We start from the raw sequence: 17,598 nt of genomic DNA, 5'->3' as shown, positions 1-17,598 counted from the left end.
TTCATGTCACTCTTGACAGTCCAGGGCTCATTCTCTTGCTTCAAGATGGAGATAATATTCAGATCAGAAAGAGAAATTCCTGCTTATTAGAAATAAGAAATGTGAAGTGCTGTGGCTCTTCCAGAATCCCAGCTCTTTGTTCAGCTGGGTAGTAAAGACATTACAGGTGGGTCTGCAAAAACATTTCACAAATTCATCCACCGCCTCCTTTTGAACGCAGAGGGAACAGTGTAATACGCAGACACCTAGCTCTCTTCCTAGAACTACTGAATCTAAAGCACAGGGGTAGAAAACACAGGAAATTGGGTATTTTAAAAGTTTCCCATTGTGCTTTATAAATACTCAAGCTCTGGAACAACCCTCGACGTATCATGAAATGGGCAGATCACCTGAAGAAAAGGACAGTTTAAACTACTGACACTGCACATCCTGAAGCATTTCATGTCCAAGTCAACAGGGATTTCAGATCAGTCAAGCAAAACAGGGGCTCCCAAGAGGCACACAGGAAAAATGCAAAGATATCCAAGAGCAGATCCCAACTTCTAGAGGGAGGGAAGTTATCCTCACCCACAGAGAGCAGGTTCCTGGAGGTCTCCTCCATCACGTCCCTATACAAGGCCCTCTGAGCAGGGTCCAGGCGTTCCCGCTCCTGAGTGAATCCTACGGCCACATCCTTGAAGGTCAACGGTGCCTGAAATGAAAACACAGTTCACCAAGGGGCCATGAGGAGAGTCCTTATTTTTACACAATGTGAGAAGGGGAGACAGGTGTAACAATCGATCTGGTTGAAATATGTAAATGGCAAAGCTATGTAAAGGTATTTGGAGCAAATTATGTGTCTCTAATTTTAACATCTTATGTTTTATGCAAGAGAGTATGATATCTTCCAAACAATGTGGATTTTTTCATGTTTGTCGACAATACATGGAATACACACAAATAAAACTGAACACCAGACTGTCTCTACAGATACTATGTTCTACACACTGAGATATTCAATATCTAGATGAGCTACATTATGAGTGGTGTTTTCAGAGATGACAAAGTCCAGAGTGGATTTAAAGAAAGGTCAGAATCTTAAATTATGATCAATAACAACCACAATGACTAAAAGGGTCTGAGTACTTCCTATATGATAAGCAGTACTCTAAATGTTACATGTATTAACTTGTTATCAACAGAATAACTCATTAGAGAAAGATGTGTTCCCATCGTACAGAGGAGGAAACGGTCAGAGACACTCTGAGAAACTCGACTCAGGTCAACAGATAAGAAATGACACAGCAAACAGCTGAACTCAGGTGGCTGGGATCTGGAATTGAAGCTAAAGAGCGTCAAAGAATTGGAACTGTTACAATTCACAAATCTAAGGACACGTATAGGCTAAAAGGATGGAAGAAGATATTCTATCCACAGAGAGTAAAGGTGGCTACATAATGTGAGACAAACTAAAAACAAAAACTGACACAAGGGACAAAGGATATTATATAATTAAAAATGGTCGATTCAATAAGAAGATTCAACCATTATAAATACACACACACACACGCACACACATCTAACATTAGAGCTCCCAAAGACGTGCAGTAAAAATTAACAGAAATGAAGAGAGAAATGGACAGCAGCACAGTAATAGTATGACATTATAAGACTCCAGTTTTATTTATGGACGGAACCATACAGAAGATCAATAAGGAAACAGAGGACATCAGTAACACTACAGACTGACTGGACGTAACAGACACGTACACATCACAACCACCCAACAACAGCAGAAAAGACATTCTTCCCAACTATCCACGGAACATTCTCCATAACAGACCACATGTTGGGGCACAAACTAAATCTTAAATTTAAGAAGACTGAGGTCATAAAAGTATCTTATCTAACCACAATTAAATGAAAATACAAATAAGCAGATGGCGAAAAAAAACACCAAAAATGTGGGGAAAAAAGCCAAAAACCAATGGGCCAAAGAAGAAATCACAAAGGAATTTTTAAAATAGCTGGAAGAAAATAAAAATAAAACATACCAAAATTTATAAGATACAGTGAAAGCTACACTGAAAAATGCTTATAATAAAGAAAAGATCTCAAATCAGAAATCTATTTTTACACCTAAAGGAAACAGAAAAAGAAGAAAAAAACTAAACCCAAATTTAGAAGAAGAGGTAAATCAGAAAGATGAGATCACAAATAAATGAAATAGAAAATAGAAATATATAAACTAACAAACCAAGAGTTGGTGTTTTGACAAAATTTACAAACTTTTAGCTACACTATGAAAAAAACAAGATTCAAATAACTAAAAACAGATATAAAAGGGGAGAGATTGCAACTGATGTCACAGAAATTTTTTACAGGATTATAAGCGAGTACGATATACAATAATAGGCCAAAAAATGACATAATATAGAAGACAGAGGAAAATTCTCAGAAACATATAACCTACTAAGCCCTAATCACTGAGAAAAAGTCTGAACAGAAATATAACTGAAGAGATTCAAGCAGTAATCAAAAACTTCAAAGAAAAACCTAGGATCAGATGGCTTAATTGCAGAATTTTGCCAAATATTTACGGAAGAATTACCTCATATCCTAATAAAGATCTTCTGAAGAGTTGAAGAAGGAACACTGGCAAACTTGTTCTATGGAGCTGGCGTGATTCTGATACCAAACTCAGAGAAAAACACAAGAAGGAAGGAAAACTGCAAACTAATATCCCCGATGAATACTGATAAGAATATCATTAACAAAATACTAGCAAACCAAATTCACAGCAAATTAAAACAATTTTACATCATGACCAAGTGGAATTTATAAGGCAAGGATGATTCAACATACAGAAATCAATTAATGCAGTGCACCACATTAACAGAATAAATCAACCCATGATCATCTCAACTGCAGAAAAAAGCATTTGACAAAATTCAACAACCTTTCAGGATAAAAACCTCAACAAACTAGGAACAGTAAACTATCTCAACATAAGAAATGCCATATATGAAAAGAACACAGTGATCAACACATGCTCAATGGTGAAAGAGTGAAAGCTTTCCCTCTCAGATCAGGAAGGAGTCAAGGATGCACTCTCTGCGCTACTGTCCAAAAAAGTACTGAAAGCCTTAGCCAGAGTAATTAGACCAAAGAAAAAAAAAAAATCAAAAAAGTAAAATTATCTTTTTTAGTAGATGATGAGGTTTATAAAACTGTAAAACTGTAAAGATTCCACAAGAAAACTGCTACATCAAAAAACAATTTTAGAAAAGTTGCAGGATATGACAACATGCAAAAATCAGTTGTACTTCTATACACAATGCACAAAGTCAAATGAAAATTAGAAAACAATCCTATTTCTATAGCATCAAAAAGAATTAAATACTTAGGAACAGATTAGCCAAGGAGGTAAAAGACTTGCACACTGAAAACTACTAAATGTTGCTAAAAGAAATCTAAGATGATACAAATAAATAGAAAGACATCCTATACTCATGGATTGGAAGACTTAAAATACCCAGAAAATCCTAAATGTTTTATAGATTCAGTGGAATCCCTATCAAAATTCCAATGGCAATTTTTGCAGAGATAGAAGAAAACATGGTAAAACTGATAGGGAATCTCAAGGGACCCCAAATAGCCAAAATATTCTTGAAAAAGAAGATGGAGGCCACCCTCCTTTAGATTTCAAAACATAGTACAAACAAAGTAATCAAGAATGGTGTGGTATTGGGGCTCATCTGGCGGTTCAGTGGTTAGGACTCACTCTCACTGCGGAGGGCCTGGGTTCCATCCCTGGTCGGGGAACTAAGATCCTACAAGCAGCAAGGCTTGACCAAAAAAAAAAAAAGATGGTGTGGTATTGGCATAAACACAGATACTTAAACCAATGGAACAGATTAACTCAGAAATAATTCTTGGAATATATGTAAAGTGTATTTAAATATATATATATATAAAATTTATTTATTTTTGGCTGTGTTGGGTCTTTGTTGTTGCACGCAGGCTTTCTCTAGGTGTGGGAAGCAGGGGCTACTCTTCGTTGCGGTGCACGGGCTTCTCATTGTGGTGGCTTCTCTTGTTGCGGAGCACGGGCTCTAGGCACACGGGCTCAGTAATTGTGGCACACAGGCTCAGCAACTGTGGCTCGCAGGCTCTAGAGTGCAGGCCCATTAATTGTGGCGCACAGGCTTAGTTGCTCCGCAGCATGTGGGATCTTCCTGGACCAGGGCTCGAACCTGTGTCCCGTGTATTGGCAGGCGGATTCTTAACCACTGTGCCACCAGGGAAGTCCCTTAAAATGTATTGACAAGGGTACCAAGACTACAATAAGGGGAAAGGACAGTCTAACAAATGGTGCTGGGAAACCAGGTATCTACCAGCAAAAGAATGAAACTGGAACCTTACCTGCATCAAACGCAGAAACTTCTTTGTGTCAGAGGAGGCAATCAACACAGTGAAAAGAAAACCTCTGAAGAACGGAGGTGATCCAAGTGATTTAAAGAATTTCTAAAATCAGTGATGGAATAAAACACCCTCTATCACTGATGTTCCTGAACTTTCCATTCCATTCTCAATCATGAAGACTTTGAAGTCAGTGACTCACTCATTTAAATTCAACTGCATTAGAAGAAGTCAGAGCAAATTTCTACTTACTGGTCTCTTTTCTAGCACTTACCAGGTGTTGTGCATATTAATACCATCACTTCCATGTGCAGCTTCTTTATCCCGGTTTACAGAGAGCAGACAGTGCATCCTGATGGCGCCCTAAGAAATCCTTGCTGCCCAGTAGCACTGACACCACATCTCCAATCCATGGATGTGAAGCCCTGCCCAGTGGGGACTCCTCACAAGTTCCAGGTCACTGAGTCATGGGGAGATAGGATCTAAGTGGAGATGACAGGCCCTGAGGGAAGGACCCGGGTGAGTATGAACGTACAGGTGTCAGGCAGGATACTTCAGAGTCAGAGATTAGCGAGTCCAAAGAAGGGCATTTCAGGAAGGACAGACAGAAGAAACAACTGAGAATATGACTTTACCTGAGAAAGAGCCATTTCTGACTCCTTTTCTTTCCTCTCCCTCCTCTTCCGGGCTTCCTCCTCAAGCAATAGGAGTCTTTAGAGGTCTATCCTGAAAGTTGGAAACAGGCTGTTTAATGCTTGGAATCAACACACCCCCTTCCTGAGTCACCACCACACACACAGGGAAGCCCTCAGCACGGGGAACAGACGGTCCTCTGCTGCCCACTGTCCCAGGAGGGACTCAGGACAGTAAACTCCCACATAGAGTCTAACAGGTGAGTTTTCCCACCCTTTCCTTCAGATCTCGCTCCCCTCCTGGTGAGGCCCTCACGTACCCAGCAGCAGCGGGCACCTCAGCTGGACCCGACGATCCCCTGCAGGTCACAGACCAGCCCTGATCCATCCCCACGCAGAGCAGAGCCCTCACCCTCAGCCCAGATCTCAGCCCTCAGGAACGGGGGGACTCAGAGTCACGATGCTCAGTGACGGATCCAGATTAGAGCCATCTGGGGCACCTTAAATATTACTGAGGCTGGGCCTCACCGCAGCTATTTAAAGGGGAATCTTTGGTCGGGGGCACAAAACATGTATATGCAAAATGCCTCACTGATCTAATGGGAAGCCTGGGTTGAGCACCACTCAGAGGAAAGCCCAACACACCTTCTTTTCCTTTTCCAGCTTAATCGAGGTGTAACTGACGAATAAAAATGGTGCACATATAAGGTGTACAATGTGATTATTTGACAGATGTATACACTGTGAAATAATTATCACCATCAAGTAATTTACACTTCCATCAACTCACAATTACCGTTTTGTGTCTGCGTAGTGAGAACACTTAAGTGATACTCCCTCAGCAAATTTCAAGTATATAGAAACACAGTATGGATAACTATAGTCAGCATGATGTATATTAGATCCCCAGAACTTATTCATTTTATACCTACGAGTTTGTACCCTACGACCAACATCTCCCCATTTTCCCCACCACCCAGCTCCTGGTAACAAAACAACCTTGCTATTCTGTTTCTATGAGCTTGACAATTCTAGTTTCCACAAAGAATATCTTTCTCTGTGAGGCTTATTTCACTAGCGTGTTCTCTAGGTTCATTTATTTTGTAATAAATGGCAAAATCCTTCATTTTTATGGCTGAATAACATTTGTGTACACACACACACACACACACACACACACTTTCCTTATCCATTCTTTCGTCAACAGACATTTTGGTTCTTTCCACATCTTGGCTGTGGCGAATGATGCAGTGCTGCTCACAGGAGTGCAGGTATCTCCCTCAGAAGAGCAGTTTTGTTTCATTAGCTATCTAGCCAGAACAGTCTTAGATAGACTGTGTGCCTGTTCTTTTTTTAATTTACTGAGGAACCTCCACGTCGTTTTCCATGATAGTCGTACCATTTACATTCCCACCATCAGTGCACAAGGGTTCCCTGTTCTCTGTATTGTGTGTGCGTGCGTGTGTGTCTGCATGTTTTGGGACAGAAAGGGAGAGGATAATAGAGTAACCAGCACTGGCCTGGCAACAAGAAAGTCTCATACAGCTTCCCAAGGATGAGCCTCTGGACCGCAGATCACTGTGGTGTTCCTGCCCTGTGATTCTTGGAAGAATCTTTCCCTACATCACAGGACTTTGTCTCCTGTTAAGTTGTGCCCATAGACCCATACATAACAAGACCTCCCTAACGAAAACCTCCTGCCATTTGAAGCTTAGTACTCATAATTTCCCTTCTGGACTCAAACTTACAAATTCTCATGAGGTCCAACACACTCTCCATGTACCCGATAATATCCCCCTCCTATCCTGCTATAAAATACCAGAAAACATTCCAACCTCTAATAACTGTGCATTCATGCTGGAATAATATATATGAAGACACCTAAGGACCCTCTAGACCCAAGACACTATATTTTAATATAAAGCATTATTTTTTTAAATTAATTAATTTATTTTTGGCTGTGTTGGGTCTTCGTTGCTGCCCGCAGGCTTTCTCTAGTTGCAGAAAGCGGGGTTTTTTGTTTGTTTGTTTTTTGTGGTACACGGGCCTCTCACTGTTGTGGCCTTTCCTGTTGCGGAGCACAGGATTCAGACGCGCAGGCTCAGTGGCCATGGCTCACAGGCCTAGCCGCTCCGCGGCATGTGGGATCTTCCCGGACTGGGGCACGAACCCGTGTCCCCCTGCATCGGCAGGCAGATTCTCAACCATTGCGCCACCAGGGAAGCCCCGGGGGCTACTCTTTACTGCGATGCACAGGCTTCTCATTGCGGTGGCTTCTCTTGTTGTGGAGCACGGGCTCTAGGTGCGCGGGCTTCAGTAGTTGTGGCACTCAGGCTCAGTAGTTGTGGCGCACGGGCTTAGTTGCTCCGCAGCACGTGGGATCTTCCTGGACCAGGGCTCGACCCGTGTCCCCTGCATTGGCAGGCGGATTCTGAACCACTGTGCCTTGGAACCAGGGAAGTCCCAGGACACTAATACTTTAATTCACAGTGCCCCTAGCCCAAACAATGTCATCTCCAAATCTAATAATAAAAGCAAGATGTCTCCAACGATGCACATGCCTCAATGAGAACATACATCTTCCAAGGAAACACTCCAACTTCTCTTTTGTATCTTTCAAAGTACATCTAAAAGTTTCTTCACTTGCAACCCAAAATACTCAAAAATACCAAAAGTAACCCAGAAAATGATTTCTGAGACTTTCCCTATATTACTCCATGGGTTGCATGATGATGACGCTTGCCCTCCAAAAATCCCAACAAAAGTCAGCGTGTGGAGTGGATGCTGGGGGGCACCCTGTAGATCCAGCACCTCGGGACTAGCACGATATTTATTTCCCTCTGCCTATTTCCACGCCTTACATTCCTCCTCAGCTGTGATCATGACTTACCCAATTAAAACCAGTACATGCAAAGCCGTTTCAGCACGTGTGTCCCAGGCAACCTGAGTTGACACCAGGGCACCCCAAACCATTCCATGCAGCCCACCACCACCCATAAACCCACTTGCAGATGCTCCAGCCAGAACTGAGACATGCCTTCCCAACATTCCGCACACCCACTGATCCCACAAAGAACAGGAGCACGCAGCATGCACTGGGCTCTTCTGTTTGACCACACCTGCTGCCATACCCCTCCTGCAGACCCCTCCACTTCCCCCATTTTACTACCTCTCCTAAGGGCACGGCTGAGCAAATAGGGCTAAAAGGCACAGAGGCTTCTGGGCACAGACATCACAGTAGGAATGCTGCCACCCAAAGGACGCTAGGCATTCTGTATGAATATCAAGAAGTTGGCCCTCCTGGGAAAACTTGCCAGCAACTGGGGATGATATAGAGTCCAGTCACAAAGGCTACTGAGTTCAGTGAGGAAGTCTCCAAGAGAGAGGGTCCCCAGGTCCCACTGTGTCCTGATCTCCCCACGCACAGCTAACTGCAAGATACCCTAGCTCTACGAGGGGCCTCCTTCACGCCCCCTTACGTTCCTGACTTTCTGCCTGCCTTTAACACAGTGAAATCAGTATCCCCGACTCTGAACAGATGAACTGCTGGAAGGCAAAAACCTCTTGTCAAGGTGGCAATTGGTCCCTGGATGTTTAGAGCCTGGAAGACCTGAGAACTATAGTGGATCAATGACACAGCGGACGACACGTGAGGACACCTCAGCACACTGCCTGCGGGTACCGGTCTAAAGTGCTTACTAGGGTTCTCTAAATCGTTTTGTTCTTATTTTGAGTAATAAGCAGCCACAGCGGATAATTAAAGTTGAAATTTCCAAAAAGAATTACCATATGATCCAGCAATCCCACCCCTGGGCATATATCCAGACAAAACTATAATTCAAAAAGATACATGCACCTCTATGTTCATAGCAGCACTATTCACTATAGCCAAGACATGGAAACGACCTAAATGTCCACCGACAGATGAATGGATAAAGAAGACGTGGTACATATATACAATGGAATACTACTCAGCCACAAAAAAGAACACAATAATGCCATCTGCAGCAACATGGTTGCAACTAGACATTATCATACAAAGTGAAGTAAATCAGAAAGACAAAGATAAATACCATATGATACCACTTATATGTGGAATCTAAAACATGACACAAATGAACCTATCTACAAAAACAGAAACAGACTCATGGACATAGAGAACAGACTTGCAGTTGCCAAGGTGGAGGGGATTAGCGGAGGGATGGAGTGGGAGGTTGGGGTTAGCAGAGGTAAGCTTTTATATATAGAATGGATAAACAATAAGGTCCTACTGTATAACACAGGGAACTGTACTCAATATCCTATGATAAACCATGATGGAAAATAATTTTTTTTAAAAAGTTCAAATTTCCAGAACAAATATGCAAACCATCATCATCACTTGTTCAAGTCCCTTGGTCTTCCCTGAGGATTACTCAGCCCAACCCAACCCACAGTCCTAGCATCTAAACACATTCTCAAAGTGATGTACTGCAGTCATCCTGGGAAAAAGAGGAACGCTGTGTGCACTTCAATGGAGGGAAAACGGGAAAGACTCAAAATAATAATGGAGAAGGGCATTTCTGTTGATGACAATTGATACAGAGGCAGTAAAACCTGGGTAACCTGACAGAGATTGTCAGCAGGGGATGGGGAGACCTCCCTGAGCCTAGACCTGAAGGAGCACAAGGGGCCTGAGCCATGGTGACTTCAAGGCCAAAGGTAAGAACAGGAACTAAGATCTGACACAGAAAAGGTGTTGGTGTTTGGAAACAGAGAACAGGTGAGTATGACTGGGGCACAGTGAACCATGAGAAAAGCTCCCAGGATGAGGCTGGGGACACTGGCAGGGCCCTGAGGATGACACAGGGCTGAGCAGCCACAGGGAGGAGTCGGGATTTTGTCCTGAAGACAAATGGAGGCCATTGGAGGTCTGAGTGCCAGGACCGACATAAACTCCCTTTAGGTTTACACTTAATGCAGAGAAGGGTGACTGACTACGGGCTCTCTGACTCGGAGCCTAGCTTCCGGCCTCCATCCTAACACTTTTGTTTTTCATTCTGGGAGGGCTGGGACCCATTTAAAAAATTCTAATTACAACTGCACACTCTTTCCAAGAACCGCCACATACGGACACACACACAACTTGGCCAATCTTTTCAGGGGTCACTGTTGCTCAGACCAAGAATTTCTGGTCTAGTCTGTCATCTCATCTCATCTCCTTGAGGCCTAGAGGGGAGACATTCCTGAGAAGGTCTGAGTTTACAGAACAGACCAGGTGGAACTGAATTCTGAAAAGGTCACCTGAAGGGCCAGTGGACACAGTTTGTCCTTATCACCTGTCCCATTTATTTATTTATTTAATCACAATAATGAAAGGGACATTTTTTTGGAGAAGTGCAACAATTAGAAAATTCCAGCTTGGTGTTTTTTTTTTTTAATGCTTAGACAACTTCTTAATTTGTACAAGTCCAGAGACACTCAACCCACAAGAGGGCAGAACCCTCTGAATTCTTCCTAATAAAATGAAAGTCTGTTTTCCCAGAGTACTCAAAAATATTTATGTGAATGAAAGAGAAAATGAATGAGTTATTGTTATACTGAAATAAGCCCTTACAGAATTAAATAATTTGCTTTATTAAATTTTCATCAGTGTATTTCTTCTCCCTAAAACAGGCAGGAATTGAATAGAAAGGAAGAAACAGAAGTGGGTTGTTATATTCTTGGAAATTACATAAACATGCCAAAGCAAGGGAATGATTAATAAGTAAATCTCCAGCTCCAATCACTTCCTGATTCTGGATGCTATTATGGGTTGGACTGTTTCTCCTCAGAAAAGATATGCTGGAGTCCAAACTCCTAGTACCTCAGAATGTGACCTTATTGGAGACAGGTCTTCATAGAGATGATCAAGTTTAAATGAGGTCATTAGTGAGTATGCTAATCCAATATGACTGGCATCCTTGTAAGAAAAGGAAATTTGGACACAGAGACACACACAGGGAAAATGCCATGTGAAGATGAAGATTCTTCTTAGGCAGAAAAATAACTATGCCAAGGAATGACAGTGACCATCAGGAAACCACCAGAAGCTAGGAGAGAGGCAAGTAACAGAGTGTCCCTCGCAGACCTCAGAAGCGACCAACCAGGCTGACACCCTCATCTCCGATTTCTCCTCAACTGTAATGCAATACATTTCTGTTGTTTGAGAGACTCAGTTTGTGGAACTTTGTTGCAGCAGCCCTAGCAACCTCATACAGGAGCCTAGAGACCTAGTTATTTTTCTACATGAAAATACTTTCCTCTTAATACTATTTAATTTCTTTATGAAATAACCAACAGCGATATTTTTGGAAGAAAAGAATTCATCAAAAGGTCAAAAGTTAGAAACATCTTACTCTCAATTTGCTTTTATATGTAACTATTAAGTCTATTTTTGAAGTTTCTTTTATGAGAATAGTGTCATTTTCATAGGAAAAACAATTCCTCTATTTCATCATTATATTCTAGGTAATAAAATGGCAAATGCCATTTTGATTCTAACAATTATAAAAACTTTTATACACAATGTATTCAATTTCAGACCATGAGCTTCAAGAAACTATAACAAAAATAAAGTTCTCAGAATTAGAAAAATAGAGAAGTCAATGTAGTGTTATAACATTAAATTAAAATCAATTACACATCTACCTACCTAACACAAGGGATATAACATACAAATAAAGAGAGAATTAATAAGAGAATTGTTACAGACTTGCAGGATGATCTTCAGAGGATGACTAAAATAGAACTGTATCCTGTATTTATTGATGCCATGATTTTCTCCCCATCTTCATCTTGGGAATATATATGAATAATTCAATCAATAGTAAGTTCTACTGCTGTGTGTTTTAAAATATTTTCCTGGCTCAAAATGTTTAGCAACAGGGTCCATATATAGGATGCCAGACTGACTGCCATCAGCAAGAAAATAAAAACATTTTCTTTGGAAACCTAATCATTAATTTGGATTTGACCGTGGCAGTTACCACATAAAGATTAAGCACTCAACTAATAGATAACTATTATCTTTCGTCCCCTCTTAGCAACAAGCTACTAAAGCATAAAAGTGTGTATAATTTGAGTTAAATTATTTTCCAGTTTAAAAGTGAGTTGTGGGCTTCCCTGGTGGCGCAGTGGTTGAGAGTCCGCCTGCCGATGCAGGGGACACGGGTTCGTGCCCTGGTCCGGGAAGATCCCACATGCCGCGAAGCGGCTGGGCCCGTGAGCCATGGCCGCTGCGCCTGCGCGTCCGGAGCCTGTGCTCCACAACGGGAGAGGCCACAGCAGTGAGAGGCCCGCGTTCCCAAAAAAAAAAAAAAAAAAAAAGTGAGTTGCATGTGAGTACCTGATAGAGCTGTAGCAGCAATAGGATTTGTTTTTAAATGTTTATCAGAAACCTTTTTGTTGTTTAAATCTACCAGCTTACTAAGACAGATGTGTTCGTTCAATTTTCAGAAGAGAGAGCAGATGCTCAAATTCAAAAATAATGGATATGGCTGATTTTAAATAGCAAAGATGATAGTTGATTTCCCAATCTTATTTTCTTGCCAAGCAGCTGGGCAGCCATAAAGCACGCTTACCTAATTGGTGCCAATTAATTACCATGTGGGTTCAGTTTAGTGCTGAATCCAACACTGGTTCAGAAGCCTATACCATTCAGGGACTCATCGGACACCTTCAGAAATGCTACAAACATACTACTTTTCAAAATGCGGGTGGCAACTCCTTTAATGTCTCACTGTTAAGGGAAATATGTATTTAATAAAATACTGCCTATGAGATCAAAGCCCCTAGCACCCATCCCTCTCACTAATTACAATAGTAAATTTGGATACATTACAAAAGAAAACAAACACTATGAGGACTCTGGAAGGTAAACAAGAGCAGAGAGGCGATGGGAATGAGCCAATAGTTGGAGAAGCAGCCCAGCCGCATGGTTTTGCACCAAGGGCAGACACCACTTGCACAGTGGCATGTAGCACGTGCAGCTAAAGCTCTGACAGAAAATTTGGATATTTCTGGCCAGGGAACAATGGAACAAAGTCAGTTGGTTAGACCAGAGTATGGGAAGAAAATCCTAGAGGAGAGGAAGCTTGAAAAGAGGCACCAGCATTTCTGTGCAGAAGCCCATAATACTCCCAGCCTAACATGTGAACCACACGTGCTTTGCACAAACCCAAATCAGCATAGCAACAATTTTGAGCACTCAGCTGACATTTAACCACTTGCAAAATCTCAGCCTAACCTCAGCCTAATCCCTGAACCTCAAGGGAGACAGGCCAAATCAGCATGACCAAGGTTTTGAGACAACAACTGAGACTTGAGCCACTGCAACAAAACGTTAAACACAACTGGCAGTCTGAACAAAATAAACTCGATCTCCTACAGAAACAAACCATCAACATTCTTCAGAGGATTATAACAAAGCCCAGAGTCTGCACAACTCACAACATCCATGAAATAATAAAACAACAGTTAACATACCAAAACTGAGGAATATAGGAGTCATTCTCAAGGGAAAAGGCAACTGAGAGACAGTGATTCTGGGATGACTCAGATGATAAAGTTATCAGATAAAGATTTTAAAAGCACCTATTATAAAACCATGCTCTATGTGGCAAAGAAACATACGTGAAAAAAATTAAAAAGGTAGAAATTTTAAAGAAATACAAAATTTTATAAGAAGGACAAAATGGAAATTTTACAAATAAAAAAATATTATTTAAATAAAAAACTCCCTGGCAACTCCATGAAGACATGTCAATTTGTCTTCAAACTGTATTTTAACCAGCACTAGTAACAGTTTCTGCTCAGAATAGGTCCATGAAAATAGTTAATGAATAAAACCTTAAGTCTGGTAAAATGAAATATTATTTAAAATATTTTAAATAGAACATATAATTCACATAGGCTGAAAAATTTATATGAAAGCACATATAAATTTTTAATGGAGAAACCTCAGTCCTTTATAACAAGGATAAACCACATTATCATCTTTACCTTTTTTTTTTTTTTTTTTTGAGGTACGCGGGCCTCTCACCACTGTGGCCTCTCCTGTTGCGGAGCACAGACTTCAGACGCGCAGGCTCCGCGGCATGTGGGATCTTCCCGGACCAGGGCACGAACCCGTGTCCCCTGCATCGGCAGACGGACTCTCAATCACTGTGCCACCAGGGAAAACCCTATTTTTACCTCTTGAAATACTAAATATCCCATACTAAAGACAAAATACAAAGTAATCTATTAAACATCCTAGATATATAAAAAAAGTAAAATTTTCCCATGTGTCTTGAATCTGCTTGAAAGGAGACTGGAAGTTGCAACTATGTTCTAACCACAAGGCTTAACGAACCAAAAATCAACAACTTTAAGAAAAGTAAGGTCACAGAGCCAACAACAATTTTCAGTTGAACCGATAATTGGAGAGACAGAGAGGCAGACAAAAAGAATCACAATTTACCGCAGTGGAAACTCATGAGTTGAAACTCCACCAGAACCTGGTCCCAGAGTAAAACAAGAAAAAAACCCTGAACTGAAATTAACAAATTGCTGGAGGCTCGGAGCAGACAAGTCCAAGAAGTAAAAACTCCAAGGGACCCAGTCATAGGTGGGCCTCTCCATGCAACTGTTTCACCTGCAGGAGCTCAACCAAGTTCTCATAGTAAATACTGGAGAAAAAGACTCTGGAGCTTCCAGCGGGGACAGAGAAAAAGGAACTATTTTGAAATACACCTGAGCATACTGTTCTTTTTAAAAAGGCCTGCCCACAGGTAAGACTATTTAACCATAGCCTTACCTACTGAGGTTTTGAACCTAACTGACTTGCTGGGAGGGAAACACCCAACTGCAGACCATACTAGTCATCCTGTCCCACAAAAGGGAGAATGAGAATTATATATGCAGTTCACAGTGCAGAGTTATAGGCTCACTAAAAGACTGAGAGCCACTCATTGAACTCTGAACGCTTCCCGTCCCCCCACACCCCACCATCACATTACTAAAGGCCTATTTACAGCAACTGCTTTTACCCAGTGCATCATGTCTATCACGAGAAAAATTACAAGGCACATCAAAGGCAGCAATTACAGTTGGAAGAGGCAGAGGAAACATCAGAATCAGATACGCCAGGGATGCTGGGATTATCAGACTATTTCTGCTAACGCCTGTCTCATTTAAAACACTGGGACCATCTTTCATGTTCCTGAGCAAAGGAAACTTCTTTCAAGGTCTGATCACACTGATACCAAGAATTTAATTCTTCTTTTCCAGAAAAATCACAGTAAAATACTTTAAAAATACAGAATTGCAAAAACATAGCTGTGGAAAACATAGCAAGGGGTCAACTTAGAAATAAGCTCTGAGCAAACTTCTTCATCATGAACACAGGGGCTCTGTTGGAAGATTCCAAGTCAATCCAGCCCATCCTTCATCAACTGCAGTGACAATTAAGAAGGACCTGAGGGGGCTTCCCTGGTGGCGCAGTGGTTGAGAGTCCGCCTGCCGATGTAGGGAATGCAGGTTCATGCCCCGGTCCGGGAAGATCCCACATGCCGTGGAGCGGCTGGGCCCGTGAGCCATGGCCGCTGAGCCTGCGCGTCCAGAGCCTGTGCTCTGCAACGGGAGAGGCCACAACAGTGAGAGGCGCACGTACAGCAAAAAAAAAAAAAAAAGAGGGACCTGAGGGAAACATCTTCATGTCACCTCACAGCTCACGATTTTCACAGATCACATAAAAGGGAATTCAATGTATTATTATTAAGCTAACTGGTTAAACTAAGTTTTAACTGTTAATAGAGAAGATCACTGACATCTTTCCAAGTCCTTATCAAAATAGTCAAATTATTTACTAGTTACCAAAGAACATTTCCTATATATAACTTAATGAGGAGAAAGCAGGCAGGCCTCGAATAAGCCTGAAACATTTTAAAAAGAAATATTTTGTGAAATTTAAAAAATTTTTTTATTTATTTATTTTTGGCTGCGTTGGGTCTTTGTTGCTGCGCGCAGGCTTTCTCTAGCTGCGGCGAGCAACGGCTTCTCATTGTGGTGGCTTCTCTCGCTGCGGAGCACAGGCTCTAGGCATGCTGGCTTCAGTAGTTGTGGCTCGCGGGCTCTACAGCGCAGGCTTAGTAGTTGTAGCGCACGGGGCTTAGTTGCTCCGCGGCATGTGGGATCTTCCCAGACCAGGGATCGAACCCATGTCCCCTGCATTGGCAGGCGGATTCTTAACAACTGCGACACCAGGGAAGCCAGTGAATTATTTATAAATCTAAAAATTCCGGTGTCAAAGTTTAAAAAACTTGAGAATATATCATATTTAGAAAAGTAGTACACGAGTTGATTATAGAAGGTCACCAAAGCTTATTCCAGAAGTTAAGAATTATTTACAGGAAAGTTCAAATTGTACATACTAAAATTTATTCCGAGCTGTGTAAAGAAATGATAAAGAAAACATAAATCCATCACAAAAAAAACAACACTTCCAACTGTTCCTTTACAAAGGTACCATGCGGTGACAGATTCAATCATTTCTTGCCCCACTTGTCCTCTCCCTACTCCTCTGCTCCACATCAGGAAAAGGGAAGGGGGTGACTCACAACTGAGTGAATCAAGTCACTGCCCCCTGGCTGAACATGGTGGGCAAATGTTATCTTCGCATACAAATAATTCCAAAATGCACAAGCCTTACAGACAGCAGCTTTGCAATTCCCATCCTCATCTGCAAAATTTAAACAAAAAAAAAAAAAAAAATTTTTTTTTTTTTTTTTTTTTGGCTGCACCGTGCCACATGCAGGATCTTAGTTCCCCAGCCAGGGATCGAACCTGTGCCCCCCGCAGTGGAAGCATGGAGTCTTAACCACTGGACCACCAGGGAAACCCCAATTTAAACAAATTTTAAATGTATTAGATTCTAAAGACACAAATCAGTATTATCACAACTTAATCATCCACATCCAAACAACTCACCACCCACCTGGATCCAGTTTCCCCTCTCTACCTGCACTACTAGGTATTTCCATTTCATTCTGTTTCTGTCTCCCTATTTCTTTCTCTGTCTCTCTTCTTGTTCCCCTCCACTCTCCTGTTTCTTCCCTCCTCTCTATCTCTTCCCTCACACCTGTCCTGCTCTGCAACCGTTTCCCCTCTTGTTGCTCTTTCTGCCCAACCAGACGGCCCTCAATGTCCATTACTTCTGCTTCTTTCTTCCCCCACCCCTCCTCCCTCTCTGCCCTCTCGGTTACACGTTTTCTGAGACAGGCCAGAAGGGGACAGGGCGCAACCTTTAGAAGAATGACACAGCTGTTGAGAATACGACAAAAACTGGTTATAACCGATCAGGCCCGACTTCCAGTAGACTCTGAGCCTCGTTATAGGCTCACTGTAATACATTAACTAAATGACACACCCACAGGCGCCATGACAGTTCTAAGGCCAGCTATAAAAGGCCCAAAAATGGGCAGTTGCCCAATTCCTGGAAATCTCCGCCTCTCCTCGAAATAGTTGGAATAATCCTCCCACTCATTAGACTATGAAATTACTCAGC

The 17,598-nt window shown here is 41.8% G+C and overlaps 1 long non-coding RNA gene across 1 annotated transcript in view; it reads right to left on the bottom strand.

Annotated features, from left to right (window-relative positions):
* Positions 1 to 293: 293 nt before the first annotated feature.
* The window catches only part of LOC115847720 (uncharacterized), an 18,624-nt gene continuing 1,319 nt past the window's right edge, over positions 294 to 17,598 (bottom strand). Inside the window, exons 2-3 of the long non-coding RNA XR_009560077.2 lie at positions 5,037 to 5,127; positions 294 to 691 (exon numbers count right to left, since the gene is read on the bottom strand). This is a non-coding gene — a long non-coding RNA (uncharacterized lncRNA). The remainder of the gene's footprint in view (positions 692 to 5,036; positions 5,128 to 17,598) is intronic.

Source organism: Globicephala melas, chromosome 19 (assembly GCF_963455315.2).
Source record: "Globicephala melas chromosome 19, mGloMel1.2, whole genome shotgun sequence".
Classification (NCBI taxonomy): domain Eukaryota; kingdom Metazoa; phylum Chordata; class Mammalia; order Artiodactyla; family Delphinidae; genus Globicephala; species Globicephala melas.
This window is presented reverse-complemented; position numbering and strand designations above follow the sequence as displayed.